The sequence below is a fragment of the Pseudorca crassidens genome, chromosome 15, assembly GCF_039906515.1.
Source record: "Pseudorca crassidens isolate mPseCra1 chromosome 15, mPseCra1.hap1, whole genome shotgun sequence".
In the NCBI taxonomy this organism is placed as follows: domain Eukaryota; kingdom Metazoa; phylum Chordata; class Mammalia; order Artiodactyla; family Delphinidae; genus Pseudorca; species Pseudorca crassidens.
In genome coordinates this window covers 63,144,502-63,161,426 of record NC_090310.1, presented here as the reverse complement: position 1 = coordinate 63,161,426, position 16,925 = coordinate 63,144,502, and the positions used below count along the sequence as shown (strand labels likewise).

The window sequence follows — 16,925 nt, the reverse complement described above, 5'->3', positions numbered from 1 at the left end:
TTTTATCATTTCTCCTAAAAAAAGAAACAGGGAATGAGACTTGAAGCAAATAAGAGAAAATGTTAATAATTATCAATTCTGTTTCCTATATTTTTCTCTGAATGTTTAAGATTTCTCAAAAAAGAAAAGAAAAAAGAAAACCAGCAATTTCACATTGAAACAGAAAAACCAGATTTTCTGCTTCTCTGGAATAATGGGAATATCTGACAGCCCAGGCCCCAAGTGGCAGCAATGGGAACTGAGTGACGGCTGCCCCTCTAATGGGCCTGGCCACCCAATCCTCCCCAGCCCACACTCCCTACTGTCTCACACCCAGCATGCTCTGCTCATTTATACTGCCTGCCTGGCTCCTGTAGGCATCCCTGTCCATGACCAAATTCATGTATACATGATCTAATTGAGAAAGGCCTGCCATGTTAGTCCATCTCTTTTTTTTTCTTTTCAATATTTATTTATTTATTTGGATGTGCTGGGTCTTAGTTGTGGCACGAGGGATCTTTGTTGCGGCATGCATGTGGGATCTAGTTCCCTGACCAGGGATCAAACCCGGGCCCCCTGCATTGGGAGCGTGGAGTCTTAACCACTGGACCACCAGGGAAGTCCTAGTCCATCTTTTAAAATGACATTTACCAAGGCTCTGTAATGACATGGAATATGCTTAGAATAAATGAAAAAGCAGTTTACAAAATTGAATGCATGCAATCACAATTGTATAAAAATAAGATACACATCAAAACATTAATAGTGGTCCACTTTGTGTGATGGGACTACATATAGGTGATTTCCCCTGCTCCTTCGACATTTCTATATTTTTCAAATTTTCTGTAACAAGCATGTGGTATCTTCAAATGGGAAAAAATAAAGGTCTGGCAATTCACCAGAAACATCCCTGCAAGGAGGAGCAATGTGCGGTCACACAAAGCACATACTAATGCATCTTTAATCACTGCACTCCAATGCAACGTCCTCTAAGATCTGACCGAGCAACCACCTGCCAACTGCCTGGCCTAGAGCTCAAGGACTCAGAGTGTCTGAAAGGCAGCCCAAACTATGGATCACAGGGGCCATCAGGAAAGCAGCAACACTCAGGCAAGAAGATAAAAGTGACTCCCTATTAACCAGCCCAAACCAAGTCCCTGGGCAGGTTTCTCTAGGGGAAGCAGCTGTTTCTACTCCGTATCCAACTCATCACCATCAACACTACGTTCTTTCTCAACTGTTGCTAATTGTTTTGAAGTATCAGGACTCCTTGTCTGCAAACCCTGAACCAACACCAAGAGAGCAATTCCAACTCTGGGTCTTTGGTTCCCATGACGGTCAGCTATCAAAATGTGAATTACACAATTTTCAGAACAAGATTATTCATCTCCAGTTGAAAAAATAACATCACTGTCTGGAGAACTTTTAAAAGGACATGGAATGTGTGTTGAGGGACTAGTCCTATATTTGCTTCTATTTACATAAAATATATCTGAAGGGATATGCAAGAGCCAGATAACAACACTGGCTGCCTGTAGGGAAAAGAGCTGGGTGGCTGAAGGCCAAGAGTATAAGGGAGGCTTTGCAGTGTATAATCCTTTTATACCTCTTGAATCATGTAAATATATTACCTAGTCAGAAAAATCAAATTAGGGGAGAAAAAAGATGGAAAAAATCTGTAAAATTAACTACATCCAGGTGTTAAAACTCATTTTTCTCTTTTCATCTATCCACCATGAATATAATGTAATAAAATGTTTTAACTGATGAACAAAGGGTCCTAGTTGTAAAACTATTTGTCTTAACTTCATGGTAAAGCTTCATAAAAGAGCTTCTATGAGGTCTACAGCAATGGAAATCCTTAACTTCCTAATGTCAATGTAGCATGTCACATAGCCTCAGCCATAAAAGGCATTCAGAGCAAAGATGTCAAAATAACAGACTAATAAAATATATTCTGGGGACTTCCCTGGGGGTCCAGTGGTTTAGACTTCGCCTTCCAATGTAGGGGGTGTGGGTTCGATCCCTGGCTGGGGAGCTAAGATCCTACATGCCTCACAGCCAAAAAACCAAAACATAAAACAGAAGCAATACTGTAACAAATTCAATAAACACTTTAAAAATGGTCCACATCAAAAAATAAATAAAATATATTTATTTTAGTGTAATATAGTGTAATAACAGGCACTGTTTATAAACACAGGTCATCTGTTTTTTGTAAGCCAAACAGTTGTGTGAACGGTCTAAACACTTTCAAACTGTCTCTTACAGTACATATGAGAGCCACAGAATCTTAAACTGGCACATATTATTTGAGGGCATCTGAGCAGTCAATATCAAAACACTGAAACGCAATACTCAAAATGTAATACTCCCTTGAAACAGCAACTCCATTTCTTGGAACTATTTTAATGCCTTCAGTGAATAACTGAATACATGTGGAAGATGTATGTACACCTTTATGCTTATCTCAGCAGCACCTCTAACCACTTAAATACTCATTGATAAGGGATTGGTTAGATTATGACACATCTCTACAATGGGAAATTATGCAGTCATTAAGAATGGCAATATAGGGCTTCCCTGGTGGCGCAGTGGTTAAGAATCCGCCTGCCAATGCAGGGGACATGGGTTCGAGCCCTGGTTCAGGAAGATCCCACATGCCGCGGAGCAGCTAGATCCCACATGCCGCGGAGCAGCTAAGCCCGTGCGCCTAGAGCCTGTGCTCTGCAACAAAAGAAGCCACCACGATGAGAAGCCCACGCACCGCAACGACGAGTAGCCCCCGCTCACTGCAAGTAGAGAAAGCCCGCACGCAACAACGAAGACCCAACGCAGCCAAAAATAAAATAAATGAAATAAATAAACTTATTAAAAAAAAAGAATGGCAATATACTTCTAAGTATTTACACATGGGAAGATGTTCATGACATTTTGTTGAGTGAAAAAAAGCGGCTACCAGGGACTTCTCTGGTGGTGCAGTGGTGAAGAATCCGCCTGCCAATGCAGGGTTCAATCCCTGGTCTGGGAAGATCCCACATGCCGCGAAGCAACTAAGCCATGTGCCACAACTACTGAGCCTGCGCTCTAGAGCCTTCGAGCCACAACTACTGAGCCCGCATGACCCAACTACTGAAGCCTGCCTGCCCAGAGCCTGTGCTTTGCAACAAGACAAGCCACTGCAATGAGAAGCCTGCACACCACAACAAAGAGAAGCCCCTGCTCGCTGCACCTAGAGAAAGCCCTCACGCGGCAACGAAGACCCAACGCAGCCAAAAATAAATAAAATAAAATAAAATAAATTTATATTAAAAAAGCAGGCTACCAAACAGAAGACTTACTATGATGTGATTTATGTTTACATGTGTACATGCACAAGTGCAGAGAAAGTTGTGAATGAGACAGTGTAAAGTCATGATTCAAAGCATGAACTTTAGTATTCAACGCGTCAGCATTTGAATTTCTGCTCTGCCACTTAGCTATAAAATCTTGAGAAAGTTACATTAAGTCATAGTTTCTTCTACAAAATGGGATTAATAACAACACCTACCATAAAGAACTGTTCTAAGGATTATTAAGTAAGCTAATAAATGTTAAATGGTTAGCCTAGTGCAAGATGTTTAATAAACACTCAAGAAAGGCAAACAATATTGATCTCTGGGGGGTGAGCTTGCAAGTGATTGTTTTTGCTTTCTTTGGCCTTCTTCACAGGTGCATGTATTTTGTTTCTTAAAATCAAGCAGGGGGATGGCAATAAAGCTATTTTTTCTTTGGGGAAAAAAAGTCTAGTAACTTGGTTTCAGCTTACACATCTTAGGAAGACAGGCTACTTATCTGGAAAGAAACCTAGAAAGGTCACGGATAAGAAACATGAACAACTAAACGCCTGCTCTGAATTCAAATTGGCGCCAAGCACTCCCTGTCACTTGATGACCCCAACAGGCTAACAAAGAAAGCATTTAACTGATAAGGGGGAAAAAGAGGCAAAGAAATCCTATTTTGCGAAACATTCATAACATACATTCATAAAAAATATATTCAGGGATCCCTGGTGGCTCAGTGGTTAAGCATCTGCCTGCCAATGCAGGGGACACAGGTTCGAGCCCTGATCCAGTAAGATCCCACATGCTGCGGAGCAACTAAGCCCGTGCGCCACAGCTACTGAGCCTGCACTCCAGAGCTTGAGCCACAACTACTGAGCCCAAGAGCCACAACTACTGAGCCCAGGTGCCACAACTACTGAAGCCCACGCACCTAGAGCCGGAGCTCTGCAACAAGAGAAGCCACCACAATGAGAAGCCAGCGCACCGCAAGGGAGAGTAGCCCCCACTCGCCGCAACTAGGAAAAGCCCGTGCGCCGCAATGAAGACCAAACCCAGCCAAAAATAAATTTAAAAAATAAATAAATTTATTTAAAAATATATATATTCAAGTCTAGAGGACGCTAATTCAGAATCAATGTGGGTCTGGGGCTTTGCTGTATTCAATAGTCACAGCTCATAGTACATTAGGAACTTAATGTATATTCCTCTTCTAATCCTCAAAATCACCTTATGAGGAATAGTATTAGCCTTATTTTAAAAATAAGGATGGGAGGCTCAGAGAAATTAACTGGCTCAAGGTCACACAGCAATTAAATGGAACAGTCAGAATTCAAAACCAGGTTTGTCTTATTAAAAGACCCTAATTTAAACTTATTTTAAACACACGCACATGCGTATACACATGTGTATTAATATGTGAATAGATTAAAACAATTCAAGTTGTACATACAGTGAACAGGTAAATCTTCCCCCTACCCCTGGGGAGATACTCGAAGCATATGCAAGCATTAACGTATCTATATTGCTTCCCTACCTTGTTTTTTGTTTTTAAACTCAAGTTTAAGTATAGTATCACCATTCTCTATCTTACTTTGTAGATCTTGGGCCCCCCCACACCCACCCCCATCCCCACCTTTTAAGTAGCTGCCTAAATGCCATGGTACGGTTCTCTTATAATGTATTTGATTAGCCCCCTGCTGAGGGAACCTCTGATAGTTTCTGGTCTTTGCTAGTGCAAACAATGCTGCAGTGAATATCCTAAACATATACCTTTAGCTACACACGAGGGTCCTTCGTAGGAGTTATTCCTGGATGTGTAAACACTACACATGTTCCTTTTTGACAGAGGGCACCATCCTACCCACTTCCCAGGCTTTACCATTTATCCTCCCACCAACAGTGCACCGACTGCCCACACAACCCCAATGTCCGGGGCTCGTGCTCTGAACCACCACGAAGCTATGAAGCTGGAAGAACCTGCCTGTCAGGAACTTCTCATTCCATGTACTGATCCAGGAAAGAAATGAAACTGTTTCTCTGCTAAACATTTACACTCTGATGTCAGAGACTTAATCAACCAAATACAACATTTGGCCCTTGAGTAGGGCCCTTTTTTGGATCTTGATTCAAACACACCGATTGTTAAAAATGTATGAGACCATCAAGGAAATTTGAACATTAAGGAATGTTAAGGAATTATTGTTACATTTTTAGGTGTGGAAATGGTATTTTTTAAAGAAGGTTCTTACTCTTAGAGACACACACAAAAGCATTTTCGTATAAAGTTTTTTTTTAACATCTTTATTGGAGTATAATTGCTTTACATTGTTGTATTAGTTTCTGCTATATAACAAAGTGAATCAGCTGTATGTATACATATATCCCCATATCCCCTCCCTCTTGCATCTCCCTCCCACCCTCTCTGTCCCACCCCTCTAGGTGGTCATGAAGCACCGAGCTGATCTCCCTGTGCTATGCGGCTGCTTCCCACTAGCATATAAAGCTATATGCTGACTGGGACCAAAATAATCAGAGGTGAGGTGGGGTGGGATGAGTAAGAGGTTATAAGTGAGACAGAACTGCCATGTGCTGCTAACTGCTGGAGCTGGGTAATGGGTCCATGGTTCATTACACTATTCCATTTTTATGTATGCTTGAAAGTTTCCAAGATGGGGGGGAAAAAAAAAAGATTGCCCTCTGACCAATGCCTTTTAACTTTTAAGAAAATTTTAATTGTGGTTAAAAAAACCCCACATAATATAAAATGTACCCTCTTAACCGTTTTTAAGTGTACAGTTCAGTAATGACAACGATATTCACATTGTTGTGTGACAGATCTCTAGAACTTTTTCATCTTGCTAAACTGAAACTCCATACCTATCAAATGGCAACTTCCCATTTCCCTGTCTCCCCAACCCCTGGAAACCACCATTCTACCTCAGGGTTCATCCATGTTGTGTAGCATGTGACAAGATCTCTTTTTTTTATAAGGCTAAATAACAACCTATTGTGTGTATATACCACATTATCTTTATCCATTGATCTGTCCACAGACATCTGGGCTACTAGCACCTCTCATCTACCGTGAGATCACAGGTGTACTCAATGACTTGTCCTTTTAATCAGACTGCCCTGCAGCTGGGTAGAGAGCCACAGCAAATTCTACATTTAAAAGAGGGAGGTGGCCTGGAATAACAAAAAAGAGATTCAGACACACCTGGGAATGAAACCCAGCCCAACCATTCCCAGCTCTGGGAGTCCAGGCAAGTTCCTTCAACCAGCTAAGCCTACATCCTCCTCTGCAAAATGGGACTACCACAAATGCCCTGCTCCTTGGGGCTGTGTGAGGATTAGAGGAGGACAAGCATGACAAGGCCTGGCCCACAAGAGGTGCTTCTGCCCTGACCCAATTTACAGGAGAAAAAAACCTGAGACTTGGAGAGAGAAGCAACATGGCAGACTGAGTTAATCAGCAGCAAAGTAAGCAGAAACCAGGGCTACCGGGCTCCAAAGTTCATGGCGTTTTTCCACACCAGCGTGTCCTAAATGTCAGTCATCTGATTGTCTCTTCACAATTTCTGCCATATCCACACACCACCTGTACCATTATTTAGTTAAGATTTTGCTTTAAATCTACTTTAACACTTTTTTTTTTTTTAATTTATTTTTTTGGCCATGCTGCACGGCTTGCAGGATCTCAGTTCCCTGACCAGGGACTGAAGCCAGGCGACAACAGTGAAAGCCCAGAATCCTAACAACTAGGCCACCAGGGAACTACCAAATTTCTTTTTAACAGAAACTTCGTATGACTACCATGAATGGAAAACCAGTATCACTTGTTGTAAATAGAAGGTAACTGAAAATGAAGACAAACAACCATGTTACTAAATTCGAACTAGATACTGTAGCTTACCTAGGGCCAGAGGCCTGATCTCTCTTGGTTAGAAAGCCAGTAGAAGGGTGAGATAGGGAGGGTGGGAGGAAGGCTCAAGAGGGAGTGGATATGGGGAAATATGTATGCATATGGCTGATTCACTTTGTTGTCTAACAGAAACTAACACAGTATTGCGAAGCAATTATACTCCAATAAAGATGTATTAAAAAAAAAAAGAAACTAAGAAAGCCAGTTTAGCACGTGTTAAGAAAGACAGGAACCAAACAAATACTCTCCTTGACATAGTCAAAAGAACCAAAAGAGTTTCAAAGGGAATAACTCTCACCGTGTCGTTCAACATAATTTAGGATGTTGTGTCTGAGTGTCAACTAAAATCTTCTGTTCCACCTGGTTTAGCTCCGGAATCTAAGGCAAATCAGAGTCCCGTTATCAAGATCCCTGGTGATTGGTGTGTACATGAATGTTGGAGAAGCTGCCCACATATGCTACCTTTATCGTAAACAGTTCCCAAAGTTGATCAAGCAGAATGTCCCATAAATCACAGAATTTGTTTCAGTAATGTAACGAGTTAAATACATTAAAAAAAATCCCCTGCCTAAAGTCCACCAGAACTGTCATGGTTCACTGTCCAATTCCATAATGACATGCTCTCACAGCTCATTCAGTGCACAAAACTGATCATGTACATACAATATTCCTGATTAATGTCACCAGCCAACAGTCTGTTCATAGAATGAAGGGTTTAAATGTTAAAGGCTCAGGTTCTGGGTCCTACTCATAGGGAATTCTGTATCAAAAAGAAAAACAGATTAAGAAGCAGCAGCAAAGAAGGCGACAAGAACTATGAAAAGATACCTTATGGCTTGTGAATTATACCTCAATAAAGCTTTTTTTTTTTGAAGATATTTTTAGGGTCCTAATCAAATTTTAAGAAGGAAAATGTACAGTTCTCCTTTTCAACTTTTTAAAGTTCTAACTTTCCGCAAACTAATTTATTTAGAATTGTTCTCTTATGAGGCTGAGAGGGAAGCAAAGATATGCACTACAGCACTATATGTGATTATAAAAAGCCAGAAACAACGTCAATGCCCAATGCTAGGGAAAGTTTACTAGCTCATAATTACTAAACATGGGAAAATGGTTATGAAATGTTACGTGAACATTTCCACATGCAAAATGGGAGATACACTTTGAGAGCAACTACCTAAAAAGATAGCTGTGCAAGTGGACAAACAAGTAAGCTGAAACTGAGTCAGGATACCCTTTGCACAGGTAATCCCTCTCCACCAAACTGCACTAATGTCTGCCTTTTCAACTGTATTTAGACACTACCTTGTTAAAAACATTATTTAAGGAGGCTGCCTTTATAATTAAAATTTTTTTAACAATGAAAGGATCTAGTTTAAAGAAATCATCAGAAATGTAGACAAAAGTTTATGCAAAGAAAAAAAAAAGTTTATGCAAAGATAATCTTCAAGATGTTCTCTGTAGCATTATTCATAGCATTTAAGTATTGAAACCTGCCTAAATGACAACGACTGGGCAAACAGGTAAGAACTGCACATTCATGAGATAAAATACATTTAGGAATATATTTTCCTTTGGACAGTAAGATGTTTTAACAGTAGTTATTTCTGAGTGAATCTTATTTAATCTTTTCAGGGTTTTCCTCAATGGAAATTATTTTTATAATTTTAAAAAAATTCTATTAAAAAATGCTGGCAATTGAAGAAGTAAGGAGGGAAAAATACTATATATTTCTTAGGCTAGAATCTGACCCGCTATTGCAGACCGTGCAAAACCAGTAACTATTTCCACCAAGAACTATCTTCTTGCTGTTATCTTAAGTAACTTGAGCTGACATTTTGTCTTACCTGGATGGAATCTTTTATGATTTACTAGCTAGATTTCTTTGCTTAGGTTACTGAAATGTGTTATAAAATAATGGTTACTGCAGTCCCCTAAGCTGCTGGAGACAGTACTATGAGCTTTAGTTTCTGTGTAATTTATGTCACACACAAAAGCCCCAAAGCAAGCCCTTCCTGAAACCACTGCTGAAAGGGATGTTAAGAACCCCACAGTGGGTAACAGCATGTCCAGTCTCAGCTCCCAGTAGTCTATTACAATCTCTATTTCACTTGGACTCACTTCCATTTATACACTATGTTCAAATATGACAAAATGCAACTGCTGCAAATATCTTGCCAAAAACTTAAAAATAAAACCACACCCACCACAATTATCACTGGTGCTCTCTAATGCAAACTATGATTTAAATAAATCAGCATACTAAAAAGATAGATCTGCCTGTGTGTGAAGAGCTCAGTGTCTGCTATCAGTGTGACAAAGCGAGGAGACACAACGTGTCACCAAGATTAACTGAAGCCTTAAACAAGAACATCCCAAGCTGCAATGCAGATGTGTGATGCTGATAAGATGAGCTGATTGCAATGATCTCTGACTGCCAAGAAACAGCTCTAAAAGCCCCACCCTGGAAGGCTGGGAGAAAGCCCTGCATGAAGTCACCAAGGAAGAGGAAAATATTACCCAACTCAAAGCTGTCTTTCAGGCAGCGCTGCAAGAGCCTTGGAAGATTATCCCACGTCCTTATTTTGCCTATACAGACACTGAGGGCCAGAGAGGCTGAGTTACTTGCCTTGGGTCACATAGCAAGTGGCAGAATTGCTATTAAAATTCATGTCTCCACCCAGATCCCACTGCCTTTTCACACCAGAATTTCCTGTGGTGGCACAGGCCTTGACCAAGAAATCTTTCTAAGACTGCAGAGATAAGGGATGTTGAAGGGAAAATAATGAGCCCACATGGCAGACAGGGAAAACTGAGGCTTGACAAAATTGAATCTTTTACAGATTAAAAAATGGGTAAAAATATTCTTTGGTGACAGAAGATAGGGTAGTGGTCACCCTTCTGGAGGGAGGTAAGGAAGGCTTCTGGAGTGCTGGTAATGTTCTATATCTTGATCTGGGTGGTGGTATCATGGGTGAGTTCATTTTATGAAAATTCAACAAACTATACAGTTACAATCATCTAATTTTTCTGCCTGTATCTTATCCTTCAATAAAAACATTACATTAAGAAAAGAAAAGAAAAAAAAACGGAATCTTTTGCAATTAGTCAGCAGTGGCATAGGGCTTTAGCCACCCTCTCCTCACGGGTGCAGATGTTATCACCAGAATCAAGAAACAGTTCAGGGCCGAATGACTCAGAATACAAGCTCTCAGTTCCTACCTGCTTCATGTTTCAGCCCTGAGTTAGAGCTAAGAAGGATGAGAGGTAGCCTATCTCACAAATCAGATTATCTATTTGTTGCCTATCAGTGAAGTAACTGACACCCATGGTTATGTTAAAATACCTCAAGGGTTTTTCCCCTGATTTCTTCAAACATTCTATGAAGTCAGTTTTCTTCATCAGCCTTTAAAGTTATTTACCCAGATACAGAAGAGAAAGAAAGGCTTTTGACAAGACGTCAGGGATGTACTGCCCACCTGAAAAACAGATGAACAAGTGAGTGGTAGGAAGAGCAATGGACTTGGAATCAGACCTGGGTAAGTTATTTGACTTTTCTGTGCCTCTACTTTCCTTTTCCGGAAAATGGGATTCATAACAGTCCTCATGTTACAGGGTTGCTGTGAGGACTAAATGAGACGACATGTGTAAAGTGCTGAAAACAGCACTTGGCTCAATAAATGTTAGGTATTTCTATTACAGGTAGACCTCGGAGATACTGCAGGTTTGGTGCCAGACCACCATAATAAAGCAAATCTTGCAATAAAGCAGGTCACACAAATTTTTTGGTTTCCCAGCGCATATATAAGTAATGTTTACACTATACTGTAGTCTACTGAGTGTGCAAGAGTATTATGTCTAAAGAAACAGTGTACATTAATTAATGTACACTAATTAAAAAATACTTTATTGCTAAAAAATGCATCATCTGACAACGCAGAGTTGCCATAAACCTTCAAATTGTAAAAAAAAAAATGCAGTACTTGTGAACCACAGTAAAAAAAAGGTAAGCCTGTACTTTTATTATCACTATCTTTGGCAAGTCCTAGTTTTGCTACTTATTAACAAAGGAGTACATCTCAAGCTTTAATGTACTCAGGAAACACCCGGGGTCTTGGTAAAATGCAGACTGGCTTATTATATCTAGACTTAGACTCTGCATTTCTAACAAGCTCTCAGGGCACATGGGTGCCTCAGTCATGCAGAACACACTTTGAGTGGCAAGGATCTACCGAACCCAGCACCTATCGGTGCTTCATATTACTGACCAAAATGAATGACCCCTCAGTAGCTCAATGCTTCATCTGTAAACTGGGGATAATACATATGCCATGTGATCTCAACTGACTGAACATTAGTACACAAGAATGCACAGGAAAGAGCGTTCTAAACTGCAAACAAAGCTACCCAAGCAGAGGTGGTAGGATTATCAGTCTTGCTATTCGCAATGTTGAATTTACAACATTGTGAAACCTAAATTTACAGGGGCAATTATTAGCATACGGTAAAAGAAGGCTCGAATTCCCTTGCTAGAATTCTAGCAAGAACACAACAGCTTCTCCAGGGATTCCCAAATCAAAAGCTCTGAAACTTTAGAAATGTCATTCGATGGCCAAGAAAGAACCACTTTGGCAGGGAGAGTGTGGCCATTTGAGGCACTAAGCTTCAAGAGTGATTCCATTCTCTCTCGCAGAGATGGCCAGCCTCCTCCCAGCTTTCATCAGCCAAGATCTCAAGTCAGGACAGCAATGCCAACAGCATGAGACAGATGGGCACTGCCCTGGCAGAGCCCACACCTGCCACTCCACTAGCTGGCAAAGAGCCAGACTTCGAGAAAAGCAGGGCTTCCGGATGTCCAAGGTGGAGGCTTCAAAAAGATGTACCTGGCTATCTTCCTGCAGTATAAGCAGGGATCTCCTCCCCAGAGGCTGTAAGTATGATGTTTACACCTGTGCCTCTCCTTCAAGGGTTCACAGGGAACCAGAGCTAATTCTTCCACACAGGGCACCTTACCAAAAAGTTCTCTCATCATTTTAGAGGCAGGTGGCACCATCAACATCTACCTAATTGAGCAGGCCAAACCCAAGAGACGCCTCCGATTCCTCTAGCCCTTCCCCTCAACCACCATCCTGCTGGCTTCACCTCCATGACACATCCCCAATCCATCCTCCTGTACCATCTCCACCGTCACCACCCTAGAAAGCCGCCATCACCTCTCACCTGGCCTCCTAACTACCCTCCTGCCTGCCATTCTTACACCCCTTAAAATTCACTGGCCACAGGGGCCAAAGTGATGTTTTTAAAAAACAAAAAACAGATCACATCACTCCCCTTCTTAAAGCCTTCAAAGCCTTCCCATTGCTTTTGGAATAAAGTCCCACCTCCTCACTCTAGTCCACAGGCCCTAGATGACTTGAGGCCTCACCCCCAGCCCAGCCCCCACTTGGCCATCTCACCATTCTCCCCTTCCCGCGCCCCAGCCCACCTGCTCCAGCTGCTCTGAGCCTTCTTTCAGTTCCCAGAACTTACTAAGCTTATTCCCACCTGAGAGCCTTTACTTTGCTGTTCCTTCTGCCATATTCTCAAATGTTTGGCCCCTTTCTGGCAGCAAGTCTCAGCAAAAATGTCACCCCCTCAGAGTGGCCTTCTCAGACCACCCAATTAATTGGCAGCATCCCCATGGGGAAGTCACTCTCCATCACATCACTGTTTTATTGTTTGCACAGTACTTATTTCCATCCAAGTGACCTTGTTCATTTATTGGTCTATTTTTCCGCCGCTGCCACTAGAATGGAAGCTGCACGAGAGCAAGGACCTCACCTACCTCTCTACCATCACATCCCTAGGCTAGAACTGGGCCTGACACATACCAGGTGTTCAGCAAATGCTGAATGAATGAAACTGAGGCAGTAGAGGTAAAAGCACTGAACTTGGAGTCAGAACGCCTGGAGGTCAGTGTGAAATGGGCCACCTACCAGCAGCCTGGCCTCTCTTACCTCAGGTCTCTTGACTGTAAAATGGGAATCTCAATCTGCACCTTCCCTTCCTTGCAGGGTTACCGATAGACTAAGTGAGTGAAGACACGTTTAAGCATCTTTTTTTTTTTGCGTTACGTGGGCCTCTCACTGTTGTGGCCTCTCCCGTTGCGGAGCACAGGCTCCGGGCGCGCAGGCTCAGCGGCCATGGCTCATGGGCCCAGCCGCTCCGCGGCATGTGGGATCTTCCCGGACCGGGGCACGAACCCGCGTCCCCTGCATCGGCAGGCGAACTCTCAACCACTGCGCCACCAGGGAAGCCCTTAAGCATTTTTGTAAACCATTAAGACACCATAAAGAGAGCACTGTATTATTAGCCAGCATAAGAGAATGCTCTTTCTTAGGGACCCATAAATCAGTGGATGAAAGGACTTAGAGAGCAAGCCAAGGCTTCTAGCCCAGGCACCCAACAGAAGCATGAGGACACAAGAGATGCTTTACTCTGAGGAGGGCAAACACAAGATATGGATTCATTTAAAGACATCAAATTCATTTCAAATGCTAGTAATAGGGCTTCCCTGGTGGCGCGGTGGTTGGGAGTCCGCCTGCCGATGCAGGGGACACGGGTTCGTGTCCCGGTCCGGGAAGATCCCACATGCCGCAGAGCGGCTGGGCCCGTGAGTCATGGCCGCTGGGCCTGCGCGTCCGGAGCCTGTGCCCCGCAATGGGAGAGGCCACAGCAGTGAGAGGTCCGCGTACCGCAAAAAAAAAAAAAAAAAAAAGCTAGTAATATGCAAATTAAGCTCTGAGGTCCTTGAAGAATGTGGAGTTGGGGCTGATCTCCACATGCCCCACTGTGCTTGGCATAAAGGGACTTAGTAAACATTTACTGAACTATGGGTCGGACTACCAAACCTGGTATCCTATCATCAGCTTTCATTTTTCTTTGCAACCCATTCTGGCATGGGATTACAGGTTCCTGGGGCAACTCTGTAATACTGACATTTATGACATTTATATAATACTATGACAGCTACTGTTTCATGCATGCAATGACCCTGTGAGGTTGACAGACCTGGTATCGTCAGCACATGCTTTAATTTATTCATTCACCAATCATAAATAGAATATAAAGTATAATACAGGTGCTATGTTAAGCCCAAATAACAATAATGTTTACCAAACATGCCAGGCACTTTACATGTATTAGGTGCAAATAAATCCTCATAACAGCTATATATAGTGGATACTATTATTATCTCCCTTTTACAAATGATGAAACTATAGCACAAAGAGGTGAAGTAAAATTACTCAGTGGCATGCAGCTTGGAAGTGGCAGAGTCAAGATTTGAACCCAGGCAGCCTGATTCCATGCTTTTAAACCACCAGCATGCAATCAGAATTGTACAATAGCACCAAAAGGGCCTACCAGCCAGCCTACTCCTCTCACTTTAAAGAGGAAGGGGCATGGGGACAGAAAAGCCCCTTGTAAACATTCCAACTTTGTTTTGAGGTCCCCACTTTGGATGGTATCTATTTAAATGAAGCTTTATGTAAGATCTTGTTTCCTTGCCAGTGGAAGAAAAGCCTCTAGCCAAAGCAGTCAGAAGGAACAAAAGAAGACCCTTGTGGCTTTGTAACAGCTACTGCTGAGAAAGCAGAGATATCAGGGTACAGGGAAGAAAATACAGGATTTACCTGGAAATGTGTCCAGCTCCATCACTTAATAGGTATAAAATTCTTAGGCAAGTCATTCACTTTTCTTAGCCTCAGTTTCCTCATCTTCGAAATGGGGATGACATCACCACCTACCTGGCAAAGTCTATGTGAAGATTAAATGAGATAATATACCTGAAAAGTGCTCCTTAATCATATACAGTTGACCCTCAGTATTTGTAGGGGATTCCAGGAGCCCCCTCGGATACCAAAATCCACGGATGCTCAAGTCCATTATACATAAAGGTGAAGTACATACCTTCCTTGAAAAAAAAATCCACATCCACACAGTTCAAACCTGTGTTGCTCAAGGGCCAACCAGACTTGTAAATAGCTATTACTGTTTCAAGCACTTCTCAAAAGACATAAAGATAACTCTTTGTCTTCTGGAAGGGTCAACAAGGCCTAAGTAGAAAATAAAACCATAACCTCAAACAACTACAAGGACTTGACCCCAGGGTTTCCCCCACCAGGACTACTTTGCAGAAGTCCACACCACCTCCCTTTCTCTGGGCAGAATGGAGAAGTAAAACTGAGGGTGGGGGGGATGTCAACAGGGGGAGGAATATCCAATGAGCTGGTGAACTACACACCTAAATCCTACCTGTCTCAAAGTCAACTCCTCCAGGAAGCCTTACCCAAACCACCCTTCATGCCTCATAACAGCTTGCTGAGCACTTACTATGTGCCAAGCTACTTGACATACCCATCTTACTGGATTCCCACACTGGTTCATTAACGCATTTTACAGATAAAGAAAAGAAGGCTCAAGGAGATTAACTTGCCCAAGGCCACACAGTTACTAAGTGTAGATGCACAGTCTCAAATTCAGACACTCGGACTTAAAGTTGGACTCTCGGTCCTTCTCCTCCCCATTTAGGGCACTTTCAACATACACCTCTCATAATCTTAACCACTCTGAGCAGCAAGTGATAGGACCCCATTGTGCAAAAAGGTCAACTGAGGCCAAGAGGGGAAGGGACTTGTCCAAGGTCACACAGCGAGCCAGGGGCAGCGTCGAGGTTTGGACCCCAAGCTTTCGCTTCCCCGCCTCCCTCCCGAGCTGGGTCCCAGACTCCGACCCCTCGCGGCCGGGTCTGGGGGTTGGGCCGCACCCCTGCCCGGGGGAGGAGGGGCGAGGTCGCCCGGACTGCCTGAAGATGCCCAGGAGGCAGGGCAGAAGATGCTCCCGCTCCCGGAGCAGCAAAGCCAGTCGGTGGTGCTGCCCCGGGCCTTCGGGAAGATCCCAGGCGGCGGAAGGATCGGCCCTGCCCGGCGGTCGTTCGCATCGTCGCCGACTCACCTGCAGCCCGAGCCGAACGCGGGCGGCGGCGGCAGCGGCGGCAGGAGCAGCTGCGAACCGTGGGCTCAGCCATTCCCCGCTGCCCCGGATGGGGAGAGACCGAGGCCGCTCACTTCCTTAGCAACCCGGCTCGGCGACCTACTTCCTTAGCAACCGGTGTCAATTTCAATAACTTTATTGAGACACGAGCGGCGGACCTGGAGAGCCGGGCGAGCCAGGCGGGGAAGGGCCGGGCCAGGTATTGGCGCTTAGTAGGTATCCAGCAGCCTGCGGTCCTTTCGCCCATCTAAGGGGGTATGAGACGAGCGCGACATGGCCTGACAACCACCTGCTAGTATCTCGTGCCTCGGTTTCACCATCTGTAAAATGGAACGCACTGGCTTGGTTGCGCCATTTGACCTTTCCTAAAGCGCCTTCACATCTCAAATTGCTGAGATAGCTCCCATTTAGGGCCCACTCGGTCACTCAACCAAAAATTTAGGAATCATTTCTGTCCCTTCCCTCTCTTTCACTCCCCCCACCCGGCCCCCACATCCAATCGGTCACCATGTCCCTTAGAGTACTCCTCAAATATTTCTCCTATCCACCTTTCTCCATCTCCAGGGCCACCACATCAGGCCAGGCAGAGCTCCCCTCACCTCTAGCCTGCCTGCCTTCTCTGTGCTCTGCTTCTACTCTTTTGTCCAGCCCTGACCTGTCAATCTATT

The 16,925-nt window shown here is 43.4% G+C and overlaps 1 protein-coding gene across 4 annotated transcripts in view; it reads right to left on the bottom strand.

The window, feature by feature from the left end:
* KIF3B (kinesin family member 3B) overlaps positions 1–16,368 on the bottom strand; it is a 37,928-nt gene extending 21,560 nt beyond the window's left edge. Inside the window, exons 1-3 of one of the 4 annotated variants that reach the window (XM_067707810.1) lie at positions 16,219–16,336; positions 15,175–15,320; positions 14,898–15,021 (exon numbers count right to left, since the gene is read on the bottom strand). The gene's annotated coding sequence lies outside the window, so the exon portion shown is untranslated. Of the gene's footprint in view, positions 1–14,897; positions 15,022–15,174; positions 15,321–16,218 lie in introns of all 4 variants that reach the window. The other 3 variants (XM_067707813.1, XM_067707811.1, XM_067707812.1) reach the window with 3 other exon arrangements.
* Positions 16,369–16,925: the final 557 nt, after the last annotated feature.